Genomic DNA, 14,655 nt, shown 5'->3' with positions numbered 1-14,655 from the left:
TTACTGTGCCCATGTATGGAAGCAGTCTATAGTATAACCATGAGTTATGTTACTGTGCGCATGTACGGAAGCCATCTATAGTATAGCTATCAGTTATGTTACTGTGCGCATGTACGGAAGCAGTCTATATTATGACCATCAGTTATGTTACTGTGCGCATGTACGGAAGCAGTCTATAGTATATCCATCAGTTATGTTACTGTGCGCATGTACGGAAGCAGTCTATAGTATATTCATCAGTTATGTTACTGTGCGCATGTACGGAAGCAGTCTATAGTATATCCATCAGTTATGTTACTGTGCGCATGTACGGAAGTAGTCTATAGTATATCCATCAGTTATGTTACTGTGCGCATGTATGGAAGCAGTCTATAGTGTAACCATCAGTTATGTTACTGTGCACATGTACGGAAGCAGTCTATAGTATAGCCTTCAGTTTTGTTACTGAGCGCATGTACGGAAGCAGTCTATAGTATAGCCATCAGTTATGTTACTGTGCACATGTACAGAAGCGGTCTATAGTATAGCCTTCAGTTATGTTACTGTGCGCATGTACGGAAGTGGTCTATAGTGTAACCATCAGTTATGTTACTGTGCACATGTACGGAAGCAGTCTATAGTATAGCCTTCAGTTATGTTACTGGGCGCATGTACGGAAGCAGTCTATAGTATAGCCATCAGTTATGTTACTGTGCGCATGTACGGAAGCAGTCTATAGTATAACCATCAGTTATGTTACTGTGCGCATGTACGGAAGCAGTCTATAGTATAGCCTTCAGTTATGCTACTGGGCACATGTACGGAAGCAGTCTATAGTATAACCATCAGTTATGTTACTGTGCGCATGTAAGGAAGCAGTCTATAGTATAACCATCAGTTATGTTACTGTGCGCATGTTCGGAAGCAGTCTATAGTATAACCATCAGTTATGTTACTGTGCGCATGTACGGAAGCAGTCTATAGTATAATCATCAGTTATGTTTCTGTGCTCATGTACGGAAGCAGTCTATAGTGTAACCATCAGTTATGTTACTGTGCGCATGTATGGAAGAAGTCTATAGTATAACCATCAGCTATGTTACTGTGCGCATGTACGGAAGCAGTCTATAGTATAGCCTTCAGTTATGTTACTGTGCGCATGTACGGAAGCAGTCTATAGTATAGCCATCAGTTATGTTACTGTGCGCATGTACGGAAGCAGTCTATAGTATACCCATCAGTTATGTTACTGTGCGCATGTACGGAAGCGGTCTATAGTATAACCATCAGTTATGTTACTGTGCTCATGTACGGAAGCGGTCTATAGTATAACCATCAGTTATGTTACTGTGCGCATGTATGGAAGCGGTCTATCGTATAACCATCAGTTATGTTACTGTGCGCATGTACGGAAGCAGTCTATAGTTTAGCCTTCAGTTATGTTACTGTGCGCATGTACGGAAGCGGTCTATAGTGTAACCATCAGTTATGTTACTGTGCACATGTATGGAAGAAGTCTATAGTATAGCCTTCAGTTATGTTACTGTGCGCATGTACGGAAGCAGTCTATAGTATAGCCATCAGTTATGTTACTGTGCGCATGTACGGAAGCAGTCTATAGTATAACCATCAGTAATGTTACTGTGCGCATGTACGGAAGCAGTCTATAGTATAGCCTTCAGTTATGTTACTGGGCGCATGTACGGAAGCAGTCTATAGTATAACCATCAGTTATGTTACTGTGCGCATGTACGGAAGCAGTCTATAGTATAACCATCAGTTATGTTACTGTGCGCATGTACGGAAGCAGTCTATAGTATAACCATCAGTTATGTTACTGTGCGCATGTACGGAAGCAGTCTATAGTATAACCATCAGTTATGTTACTGTGCGCATGTACGGAAGCAGTCTATAGTATATCCATCAGTTATGTTACTGTGCCCATGTACGGAAGCAGTCTATAGTATAACCATCAGTTATGTTACTGTGCGCATGTACGGAAGCAGTCTATAGTATATCCATCAGTTATGTTACTGTGCGCATGTACGGAAGCAGTCTATAGTATAACCATCAGTTATGTTACTGTGCGCATGTACGGAAGCAGTCTATAGTATAACCATCAGTTATGTTACTGTGCGCATGTACGGAAGCAGTCTATAGTATAACCATCAGTTATGTTACTGTGCGCATGTACGGAAGCAGTCTATAGTTTAACCATCAGTTATGTAACTGTGCGCATGTACGGAAGAAGTCTATAGTATAACCTTCAGCTATGTTACTGTGCGCATGTACGGAAGAAGTCTATAGTATAACCTTCAGCTATGTTACTGTGCGCATGTACGGAAGCAGTCTATAGTATAACCATCAGCTATGTTACTGTGCGCATGTATGGAAGCAGTCTATAGTATAGCCATCAGTTATGTTACTGTGCGCATGTACGGAAGCAATCTATAGTATAGCCATCAGTTATGTTACTGTGCGCATGTACGGAAGTAGTCTATAGTATAACCATCAGTTATGTTACTGTGCGCATGTACGGAAGCGGTCTATAGTATAAACATCAGTTATGTTACTGTGCACATGTACGGAAGCAGTCTATAGTATAACCATCAGTTATGTTACTGTGCACATGTACGGAAGCAGTCTATAGTATAACCATCAGTTATGTTACTGTGCGCATGTACGGAAGCAGTCTATAGTATGACCATCAGTTATGTTACTGTGCGCATGTATGGAAGAAGTCTATAGTATAACCATCAGCTATGTTACTGTGCGCATGTACGGAAGCAATCTATAGTATAACCATCAGCTATATTACTGTGCGCATGTACGGAAGCAGTCTATAGTATAGCCATCAGTTATGTTACTGGGCGCATGTACGGAAGCAGTCTATAGTATAGCAATCAGTTATGTTACTGTGCGCTTGTATGGAAGCAGTCTATAGTTTAACCATCAGTTATGTTACTGTGCGCATGTACGGAAGCAGTCTATAGTATAACCATCAGTTATGTTACTGTGCCCATGTAAGGAAGCAGTCTATAGTATAACCATCAGTTATGTTTCTGTGCGCATGTATGGAAGCAGTCTATAGTATAACCATCAGTTATGTTACTGTGCGCATGTACGGAAGCAGTCTATAGTATATCCATCAGTTATGTTACTGTGCCCATGTACGGAACCAGTCTATAGTGTAACCATCAGTTAAGTTACTGTGCCCATATACAGGAGCAGTCTATAGTATAACCATGAGTTATGTTACTGTGCGCATGTACGGAAGCCATCTATAGTATAGCCATCAGTTATGTTACTGTGCGCATGTACGGAAGCAGTCTATAGTATAACCATCAGTTATGTTACTGTGCACATGTATGGAAGCAGACTATAGTATATCCATCAGTTATGTTACTGTGCGCATGTACGGAAGAAGTCTATAGTATATCCATCAGTTATGTTACTGTGCGCATGAACGGAAGCAGTCTATAGTATATCCATCAGTTATGATACTGTGCCCATGTACGGAAGCAGTCTATAGTATAACCATCAGTTATGTTACTGTGCGCATGTACGGAAGCCATCTATAGTATAGCCATCAGTTATGTTACTGTGCGCATGTACGGAAGCAGTCTATAGTATACCCATCAGTTATGTTACTGTGCGCATGTACGGAAGCAGTCTATAGTATATCCATCAGTTATGTTACTGTGCCCATGTATGGAAGCAGTCTATAGTATAACCATCAGTTATGTTACTGTGCGCATGTACGGAAGCAGTCTATAGTATAACCATCAGTAATGTTACTGTGCGCATGTACGGAAGCAGTCTATAGTATAGCCTTCAGTTATGTTACTGGGCGCATGTACGGAAGCAGTCTATAGTATAACCATCAGTTATGTTACTGTGCGCATGTACGGAAGCAGTCTATAGTATAACCATCAGTTATGTTACTGTACGCATGTACGGAAGCAGTCTATAGTATAACCATCAGTTATGTTACTGTGCGCATGTACGGAAGCAGTCTATAGTATAGCCTTCAGTTATGTTACTGTGCGCATGTACGGAAGCAGTCTATAGTATAACCATCAGTTATGTTACTGTGCGCATCTACGGAAGCAGTCTATAGTATAACCATCAGTTATGTTACTGTGCGCATGTACGGAAGCAGTCTATAGTATATCCATCAGTTATGTTATTGTGCGCATGTACGGAAGCAGTCTATAGTATAACCATCAGTTATGTTACTGTGCGCATGTACGGAATCAGTCTATAGTATAACCATCAGTTATATTACTGTGCGCATGTACGGAAGCAGTCTATAGTATAACCATCAGTTATGTTACTGTGCGCATGTACGGAAGCAGTCTATAGTATATCCATCAGTTATGTTACTGTGCGCATGTACGGAAGCAGTCTATAGTATAACCATCAGTTATGTTACTGTGCGCATGTACGGAGGCAGTCTATAGTATATCCATCAGTTATGTTACTGTGCGCATGTACGGAAGCAGTCTATAGTATGACCAGCAGTTATGTTACTGTGCGCATGTATGGAAGAAGTCTATGGTATAACCATCAGCTATGTTACTGTGCGCATGTACGGAAGCAATCTATAGTATAACCATCAGCTATATTACTGTGCGCATGTACGGAAGCAGTCTATAGTATAGCCATCAGTTATGTTACTGTGCGCATGTACGGAAGCAGTCTATAGTATAGCAATCAGTTATGTTACTGTGCGCTTGTATGGAAGCAGTCTATAGTATAACCATCAGTTATGTTACTGTGCGCATGTACGGAAGCAGTCTATAGTATAACCATCAGTTATGTTACTGTGCCCATGTAAGGAAGCAGTCTATAGTATAACCATCAGTTATGTTTCTGTGCGCATGTACGGAAGCAGTCTATAGTATAACCATCAGTTATGTTACTGTGCGCATGTACGGAAGCAGTCTATAGTATATCCATCAGTTATGTTACTGTGCCCATGTACGGAACCAGTCTATAGTGTAACCATCAGTTAAGTTACTGTGCCCATATACAGGAGCAGTCTATAGTATAACCATGAGTTATGTTACTGTGCGCATGTACGGAAGCCATCTATAGTATAGCCATCAGTTATGTTACTGTGCGCATGTACGGAAGCAGTCTATAGTATAACCGTCAGTTATGTTACTGTGCGAATGTACGGAAGCAGTCTATAGTATAACCATCAGTTATGTTACTGTGCGCATGTACGGAAGCAGTCTATAGTATAATCATCAGTTATGTTACTGTGCGCATGTACGGAAGCAGTCTATAGTGTAACCATCAGTTATGTTACTGTGCGCATGTACGGAAGAAGTCTATAGTATAACCATCAGCTATGTTACTGTGCGCATGTACGGAAGCAGTCTATAGTATAACCATCAGCTATGTTACTGTGCGCATGTACGGAAGCAGTCTATAGTATAGCCATCAGTTATGTTACTGTGCGCATGTACGGAAGCAGTCTATAGTATAGCCATCAGTTACGTTACTGTGCGCATGTACGGAAGCAGTCTATAGTATAACCATCAGTTATGTTACTGTGCGCATGTACGGAAGCAGTCTATAGTATAACCATCAGTTATGTTACTGTGCACATGTACGGAAGCGGTCTATAGTATAACCATCAGTTATGTTACTGTGCGCATGTACGGAAGCGGTCTATAGTATAACCATAAGTTATGTTACTGTGCGCATGTACGGAAGCAGTCTATAGTATGACCATCAGTTATGTTACTGTGCGCATGTACGGAAGAAATCTATAGTATGACCATCAGCTATGTTACTGTGCGCATGTACGGAAGCAGTCTATAGTATAACCATCAGCTATGTTACTGTGCGCATGTACGGAAGCAGTCTATAGTCTAGCCATCAGTTATGTTACTGTGCGCATGTACGGAAGCAGTCTATAGTATAGCCATCAGTTATGTTACTGTGCGCATGTACGGAAGCAGTCTATAGTATAACCATCAGTTATGTTACTGTGCGCTTGTACGGAAGCAGTCTATAGTATAACCATCAGTTATGTTACTGTGCGCATGTACGGAAGCAGTCTATAGTATAACCATCAGTTATGTTACTGTGCCCATGTATGGAAGCAGTCTATAGTATAACCATGAGTTATGTTACTGTGCGCATGTACGGAAGCCATCTATAGTATAGCTATCAGTTATGTTACTGTGCGCATGTACGGAAGCAGTCTATATTATGACCATCAGTTATGTTACTGTGCGCATGTTCGGAAGCAGTCTATAGTATAACCATCAGTTATGTTACTGTGCGCATGTACGGAAGCAGTCTATAGTATAATCATCAGTTATGTTTCTGTGCTCATGTACGGAAGCAGTCTATAGTGTAACCATCAGTTATGTTACTGTGCGCATGTATGGAAGAAGTCTATAGTATAACCATCAGCTATGTTACTGTGCGCATGTACGGAAGCAGTCTATAGTATAGCCTTCAGTTATGTTACTGTGCGCATGTACGGAAGCAGTCTATAGTATAGCCATCAGTTATGTTACTGTGCGCATGTACGGAAGCAGTCTATAGTATACCCATCAGTTATGTTACTGTGCGCATGTACGGAAGCGGTCTATAGTATAACCATCAGTTATGTTACTGTGCTCATGTACGGAAGCGGTCTATAGTATAACCATCAGTTATGTTACTGTGCGCATGTATGGAAGCGGTCTATCGTATAACCATCAGTTATGTTACTGTGCGCATGTACGGAAGCAGTCTATAGTTTAGCCTTCAGTTATGTTACTGTGCGCATGTACGGAAGCGGTCTATAGTGTAACCATCAGTTATGTTACTGTGCACACGTATGGAAGAAGTCTATAGTATAGCCTTCAGTTATGTTACTGTGCGCATGTACGGAAGCAGTCTATAGTATAGCCATCAGTTATGTTACTGTGCGCATGTACGGAAGCAGTCTATAGTATAACCATCAGTAATGTTACTGTGCGCATGTACGGAAGCAGTCTATAGTATAGCCTTCAGTTATGTTACTGTGCGCATGTACGGAAGCAGTCTATAGTATAACCATCAGTTATGTTACTGTGCCCATGTATGGAAGCAGTCTATAGTATAACCATGAGTTATGTTACTGTGCGCATGTACGGAAGCCATCTATAGTATAGCTATCAGTTATGTTACTGTGCGCATGTACGGAAGCAGTCTATATTATGACCATCAGTTATGTTACTGTGCGCATGTACGGAAGCAGTCTATAGTATATCCATCAGTTATGTTACTGTGCGCATGTACGGAAGCAGTCTATAGTATATTCATCAGTTATGTTACTGTGCGCATGTACGGAAGCAGTCTATAGTATATCCATCAGTTATGTTACTGTGCGCATGTACGGAAGTAGTCTATAGTATATCCATCAGTTATGTTACTGTGCGCATGTATGGAAGCAGTCTATAGTGTAACCATCAGTTATGTTACTGTGCACATGTACGGAAGCAGTCTATAGTATAGCCTTCAGTTATGTTACTGAGCGCATGTACGGAAGCAGTCTATAGTATAGCCATCAGTTATGTTACTGTGCACATGTACGGAAGCGGTCTATAGTATAGCCTTCAGTTATGTTACTGTGCGCATGTACGGAAGTGGTCTATAGTGTAACCATCAGTTATGTTACTGTGCACATGTACGGAAGCAGTCTATAGTATAGCCTTCAGTTATGTTACTGGGCGCATGTACGGAAGCAGTCTATAGTATAGCCATCAGTTATGTTACTGTGCGCATGTACGGAAGCAGTCTATAGTATAACCATCAGTTATGTTACTGTGCGCATGTACGGAAGCAGTCTATAGTATAGCCTTCAGTTATGCTACTGGGCGCATGTACGGAAGCAGTCTATAGTATAACCATCAGTTATGTTACTGTGCGCATGTAAGGAAGCAGTCTATAGTATAACCATCAGTTATGTTACTGTGCGCATGTTCGGAAGCAGTCTATAGTATAATCATCAGTTATGTTTCTGTGCTCATGTACGGAAGCAGTCTATAGTGTAACCATCAGTTATGTTACTGTGCGCATGTATGGAAGAAGTCTATAGTATAACCATCAGTTATGTTACTGTGCGCATGTACGGAAGAAGTCTATAGTATAACCATCAGCTATGTTACTGTGCGCATGTACGGAAGCAGTCTATAGTATAACCATCAGCTATGTTACTGTGCGCATGTACGGAAGCAGTCTATAGTATAGCCATCAGTTATGTTACTGTGCGCATGTACGGAAGCAGTCTATAGTATAGCCATCAGTTACGTTACTGTGCGCATGTACGGAAGCAGTCTATAGTATAACCATCAGTTATGTTACTGTGCGCATGTACGGAAGCAGTCTATAGTATAACCATCAGTTATGTTACTGTGCACATGTACGGAAGCGGTCTATAGTATAACCATCAGTTATGTTACTGTGCGCATGTACGGAAGCGGTCTATAGTATAACCATAAGTTATGTTACTGTGCGCATGTACGGAAGCAGTCTATAGTATGACCATCAGTTATGTTACTGTGCGCATGTATGGAAGAAATCTATAGTATGACCATCAGCTATGTTACTGTGCGCATGTACGGAAGCAGTCTATAGTATAACCATCAGCTATGTTACTGTGCGCATGTACGGAAGCAGTCTATAGTCTAGCCATCAGTTATGTTACTGTGCGCATGTACGGAAGCAGTCTATAGTATAGCCATCAGTTATGTTACTGTGCGCATGTACGGAAGCAGTCTATAGTATAACCATCAGTTATGTTACTGTGCGCTTGTACGGAAGCAGTCTATAGTATAACCATCAGTTATGTTACTGTGCGCATGTACGGAAGCAGTCTATAGTATAACCATCAGTTATGTTACTGTGCCCATGTATGGAAGCAGTCTATAGTATAACCATGAGTTATGTTACTGTGCGCATGTACGGAAGCCATCTATAGTATAGCTATCAGTTATGTTACTGTGCGCATGTACGGAAGCAGTCTATATTATGACCATCAGTTATGTTACTGTGCGCATGTTCGGAAGCAGTCTATAGTATAACCATCAGTTATGTTACTGTGCGCATGTACGGAAGCAGTATATAGTATAATCATCAGTTATGTTTCTGTGCTCATGTACGGAAGCAGTCTATAGTGTAACCATCAGTTATGTTACTGTGCGCATGTATGGAAGAAGTCTATAGTATAACCATCAGCTATGTTACTGTGCGCATGTACGGAAGCAGTCTATAGTATAGCCTTCAGTTATGTTACTGTGCGCATGTACGGAAGCAGTCTATAGTATAGCCATCAGTTATGTTACTGTGCGCATGTACGGAAGCAGTCTATAGTATACCCATCAGTTATGTTACTGTGCGCATGTACGGAAGCGGTCTATAGTATAACCATCAGTTATGTTACTGTGCTCATGTACGGAAGCGGTCTATAGTATAACCATCAGTTATGTTACTGTGCGCATGTATGGAAGCGGTCTATCGTATAACCATCAGTTATGTTACTGTGCGCATGTACGGAAGCAGTCTATAGTTTAGCCTTCAGTTATGTTACTGTGCGCATGTACGGAAGCGGTCTATAGTGTAACCATCAGTTATGTTACTGTGCACATGTATGGAAGAAGTCTATAGTATAGCCTTCAGTTATGTTACTGTGCGCATGTACGGAAGCAGTCTATAGTATAGCCATCAGTTATGTTACTGTGCGCATGTACGGAAGCAGTCTATAGTATAACCATCAGTAATGTTACTGTGCGCATGTACGGAAGCAGTCTATAGTATAGCCTTCAGTTATGTTACTGGGCGCATGTACGGAAGCAGTTTATAGTATAACCATCAGTTATGTTACTGTGCGCATGTACGGAAGCAGTCTATAGTATAACAATCAGTTATGTTACTGTGCGCATGTACGGAAGCAGTCTATAGTATAACCATCAGTTATGTTACTGTGCGCTTGTACGGAAGCAGTCTATAGTATAACCATCAGTTATGTTACTGTGCGCATGTACGGAAGCAGTCTATAGTATAACCATCAGTTATGTTACTGTGCCCATGTATGGAAGCAGTCTATAGTATAACCATGAGTTATGTTACTGTGCGCATGTACGGAAGCCATCTATAGTATAGCTATCAGTTATGTTACTGTGCGCATGTACGGAAGCAGTCTATATTATGACCATCAGTTATGTTACTGTGCGCATGTACGGAAGCAGTCTATAGTATATCCATCAGTTATGTTACTGTGCGCATGTACGGAAGCAGTCTATAGTATATTCATCAGTTATGTTACTGTGCGCATGTACGGAAGCAGTCTATAGTATATCCATCAGTTATGTTACTGTGCGCATGTACGGAAGTAGTCTATAGTATATCCATCAGTTATGTTACTGTGCGCATGTATGGAAGCAGTCTATAGTGTAACCATCAGTTATGTTACTGTGCACATGTACGGAAGCAGTCTATAGTATAGCCTTCAGTTATGTTACTGAGCGCATGTACGGAAGCAGTCTATAGTATAGCCATCAGTTATGTTACTGTGCACATGTACGGAGGCGGTCTATAGTATAGCCATCAGTTATGTTACTGTGCGCATGTACGGAAGCGGTCTATAGTGTAACCATCAGTTATGTTACTGTGCACATGTACGGAAGCAGTCTATAGTATAGCCTTCAGTTATGTTACTGGGCGCATGTACGGAAGCAGTCTATAGTATAGCCATCAGTTATGTTACTGTGCGCATGTACGGAAGCAGTCTATAGTATAACCATCAGTTATGTTACTGTGCGCATGTACGGAAGCAGTCTATAGTATAGCCTTCAGTTATGCTACTGGGCGCATGTACGGAAGCAGTCTATAGTATAACCATCAGTTATGTTACTGTGCGCATGTAAGGAAGCAGTCTATAGTATAACCATCAGTTATGTTACTGTGCGCATGTTCGGAAGCAGTCTATAGTATAACCATCAGTTATGTTACTGTGCGCATGTACGGAAGCAGTCTATAGTATAATCATCAGTTATGTTTCTGTGCTCATGTACGGAAGCAGTCTATAGTGTAACCATCAGTTATGTTACTGTGCGCATGTATGGAAGAAGTCTATAGTATAACCATCAGCTATGTTACTGTGCGCATGTACGGAAGCAGTCTATAGTATAGCCTTCAGTTATGTTACTGTGCGCATGTACGGAAGCATTCTATAGTATAGCCATCAGTTATGTTACTGTGCGCATGTACGGAAGCAGTCTATAGTATACCCATCAGTTATGTTACTGTGCGCATGTACGGAAGCGGTCTATAGTATAACCATCAGTTATGTTACTGTGCTCATGTATGGAAGCGGTCTATAGTATAACCATCAGTTATGTTACTGTGCGCATGTATGGAAGCGGTCTATCGTATAACCGTCAGTTATGTTACTGTGCGCATGTACGGAAGCAGTCTATAGTATAGCCTTCAGTTATGTTACTGTGCGCATGTACGGAAGCAGTCTATAGTATAGCCATCAGTTATGTTACTGTGCGCATGTACGGAAGCAGTCTATAGTATAACCATCAGTAATGTTACTGTGCGCATGTACGGAAGCAGTCTATAGTATAGCCTTCAGTTATGTTACTGGGCGCATGTACGGAAGCAGTCTATAGTATAACCATCAGTTATGTTACTGTGCGCATGTACGGAAGCAGTCTATAGTATAACCATCAGTTATGTTACTGTGCACATGTACGGAAGCAGTCTATAGTATAACCATCAGTTATGTTACTGTGCGCATGTACGGAAGCAGTCTATAGTATAACCATCAGTTATGTTACTGTGCGCATGTACGGAAGCAGTCTATAGTATATCCATCAGTTATGTTACTGTGCCCATGTACAGAAGCAGTCTATAGTATAACCATCAGTTATGTTACTGTGCGCATGTACGGAAGCAGTCTATAGTATATCCATCAGTTATGTTACTGTGCGCATGTACGGAAGCAGTCTATAGTATAACCATCAGTTATGTTACTGTGCGCATGTACGGAAGCAGTCTATAGTATAACCATCAGTTATGTTACTGTGCGCATGTACGGAAGCAGTCTATAGTATAACCATCAGTTATGTTACTGTGCGCATGTACGGAAGCAGTCTATAGTGTAACCATCAGTTATGTAACTGTGCGCATGTACGGAAGAAGTCTATAGTATAACCTTCAGCTATGTTACTGTGCGCATGTACGGAAGAAGTCTATAGTATAACCTTCAGCTATGTTACTGTGCGCATGTACGGAAGCAGTCTATAGTATAACCATCAGCTATGTTACTGTGCGCATGTATGGAAGCAGTCTATAGTATAGCCATCAGTTATGTTACTGTGCGCATGTATGGAAGCAATCTATAGTATAGCCATCAGTTATGTTACTGTGCGCATGTACGGAAGTAGTCTATAGTATAACCATCAGTTATGTTACTGTGCGCATGTACGGAAGCGGCCTATAGTATAAACATCAGTTATGTTACTGTGCACATGTACGGAAGCAGTCTATAGTATAACCATCAGTTATGTTACTGTGCGCATGTACGGAAGCAGTCTATAGTATAACCATCAGTTATGTTACTGTGCGCATGTACGGAAGCAGTCTATAGTATGACCATCAGTTATGTTACTGTGCGCATGTATGGAAGAAGTCTATAGTATAACCATCAGCTATGTTACTGTGCGCATGTACGGAAGCAATCTATAGTATAACCATCAGCTATATTACTGTGCGCATGTACGGAAGCAGTCTATAGTATAGCCATCAGTTATGTTACTGGGCGCATGTACGGAAGCAGTCTATAGTATAGCAATCAGTTATGTTACTGTGCGCTTGTATGGAAGCAGTCTATAGTATAACCATCAGTTATGTTACTGTGCGCATGTACGGAAGTAGTCTATAGTATAACCATCAGTTATGTTACTGTGCCCATGTAAGGAAGCAGTCTATAGTATAACCATCAGTTATGTTTCTGTGCGCATGTACGGAAGCAGTCTATAGTATAACCATCAGTTATGTTACTGTGCGCATGTACGGAAGCAGTCTATAGTATATCCATCAGTTATGTTACTGTGCCCATGTACGGAACCAGTCTATAGTGTAACCATCAGTTAAGTTACTGTGCCCATATACAGGAGCAGTCTATAGTATAACCATGAGTTATGTTACTGTGCGCATGTACGGAAGCCATCTATAGTATAGCCATCAGTTATGTTACTGTGCGCATGTACGGAAGCAGTCTATAGTATAACCATCAGTTATGTTACTGTGCACATGTATGGAAGCAGACTATAGTATATCCATCAGTTATGTTACTGTGCGCATGTACGGAAGCAGTCTATAGTATATCCATCAGTTATGTTACCGTGCGCATGAACGGAAGCAGTCTATAGTATATCCATCAGTTATGATACTGTGCCCATGTACGGAAGCAGTCTATAGTATAACCATCAGTTATGTTACTGTGTGCATGTACGGAAGCCATCTATAGTATAGCCATCAGTTATGTTACTGTGCGCATGTACGGAAGCAGTCTATAGTATACCCATCAGTTATGTTACTGTGCGCATGTACGGAAGCAGTCTATAGTATATCCATCAGTTATGTTACTGTGCCCATGTATGGAAGCAGTCTATAGTATAACCATCAGTTATGTTACTGTGCGCATGTACGGAAGCAGTCTATAGTATAACCATCAGTAATGTTACTGTGCGCATGTACGGAAGCAGTCTATAGTATAGCCTTCAGTTATGTTACTGGGCGCATGTACGGAAGCAGTCTATAGTATAACCATCAGTTATGTTACTGTGCGCATGTACGGAAGCAGTCTATAGTATAACCATCAGTTATGATACTGTACGCATGTACGGAAGCAGTCTATAGTATAACCATCAGTTATGTTACTGTGCGCATGTACGGAAGCAGTCTATAGTATAGCCTTCAGTTATGTTACTGTGCGCATGTACGGAAGCAGTCTATAGTATAACCATCAGTTATGTTACTGTGCGCATCTACGGAAGCAGTCTATAGTATAACCATCAGTTATGTTACTGTGCACATGTACGGAAGCAGTCTATAGTATATCCATCAGTTATGTTATTGTGCGCATGTACGGAAGCAGTCTATAGTATAACCATCAGTTATGTTACTGTGCGCATGTACTGAATCAGTCTATAGTATAACCATCAGTTATATTACTGTGCGCATGTACGGAAGCAGTCTATAGTATAACCATCAGTTATGTTACTGTGCGCATGTACGGAAGCAGTCTATAGTATATCCATCAGTTATGTTACTGTGCGCATGTACGGAAGCAGTCTATAGTATAACCATCAGTTATGTTACTGTGCGCATGTACGGAGTCAGTCTATAGTATATCCATCAGTTATGTTACTGTGCGCATGTACGGAAGCAGTCTATAGTATGACCAGCAGTTATGTTACTGTGCGCATGTATGGAAGAAGTCTATGGTATAACCATCAGCTATGTTACTGTGCGCATGTACGGAAGCAATCTATAGTATAACCATCAGCTATATTACTGTGCGCATGTACGGAAGCAGTCTATAGTATAGCCATCAGTTATGTTACTGTGCGCATGTACGGAAGCAGTCTATAGTATAGCAATCAGTTATGTTAC

This window comes from Taudactylus pleione, unplaced genomic scaffold, assembly GCF_031769625.1.
Source record: "Taudactylus pleione unplaced genomic scaffold, aTauple2 ptg001318l, whole genome shotgun sequence".
Classification (NCBI taxonomy): Eukaryota; Metazoa; Chordata; class Amphibia; order Anura; family Myobatrachidae; genus Taudactylus; species Taudactylus pleione.
This window is presented reverse-complemented; position numbering follows the sequence as displayed.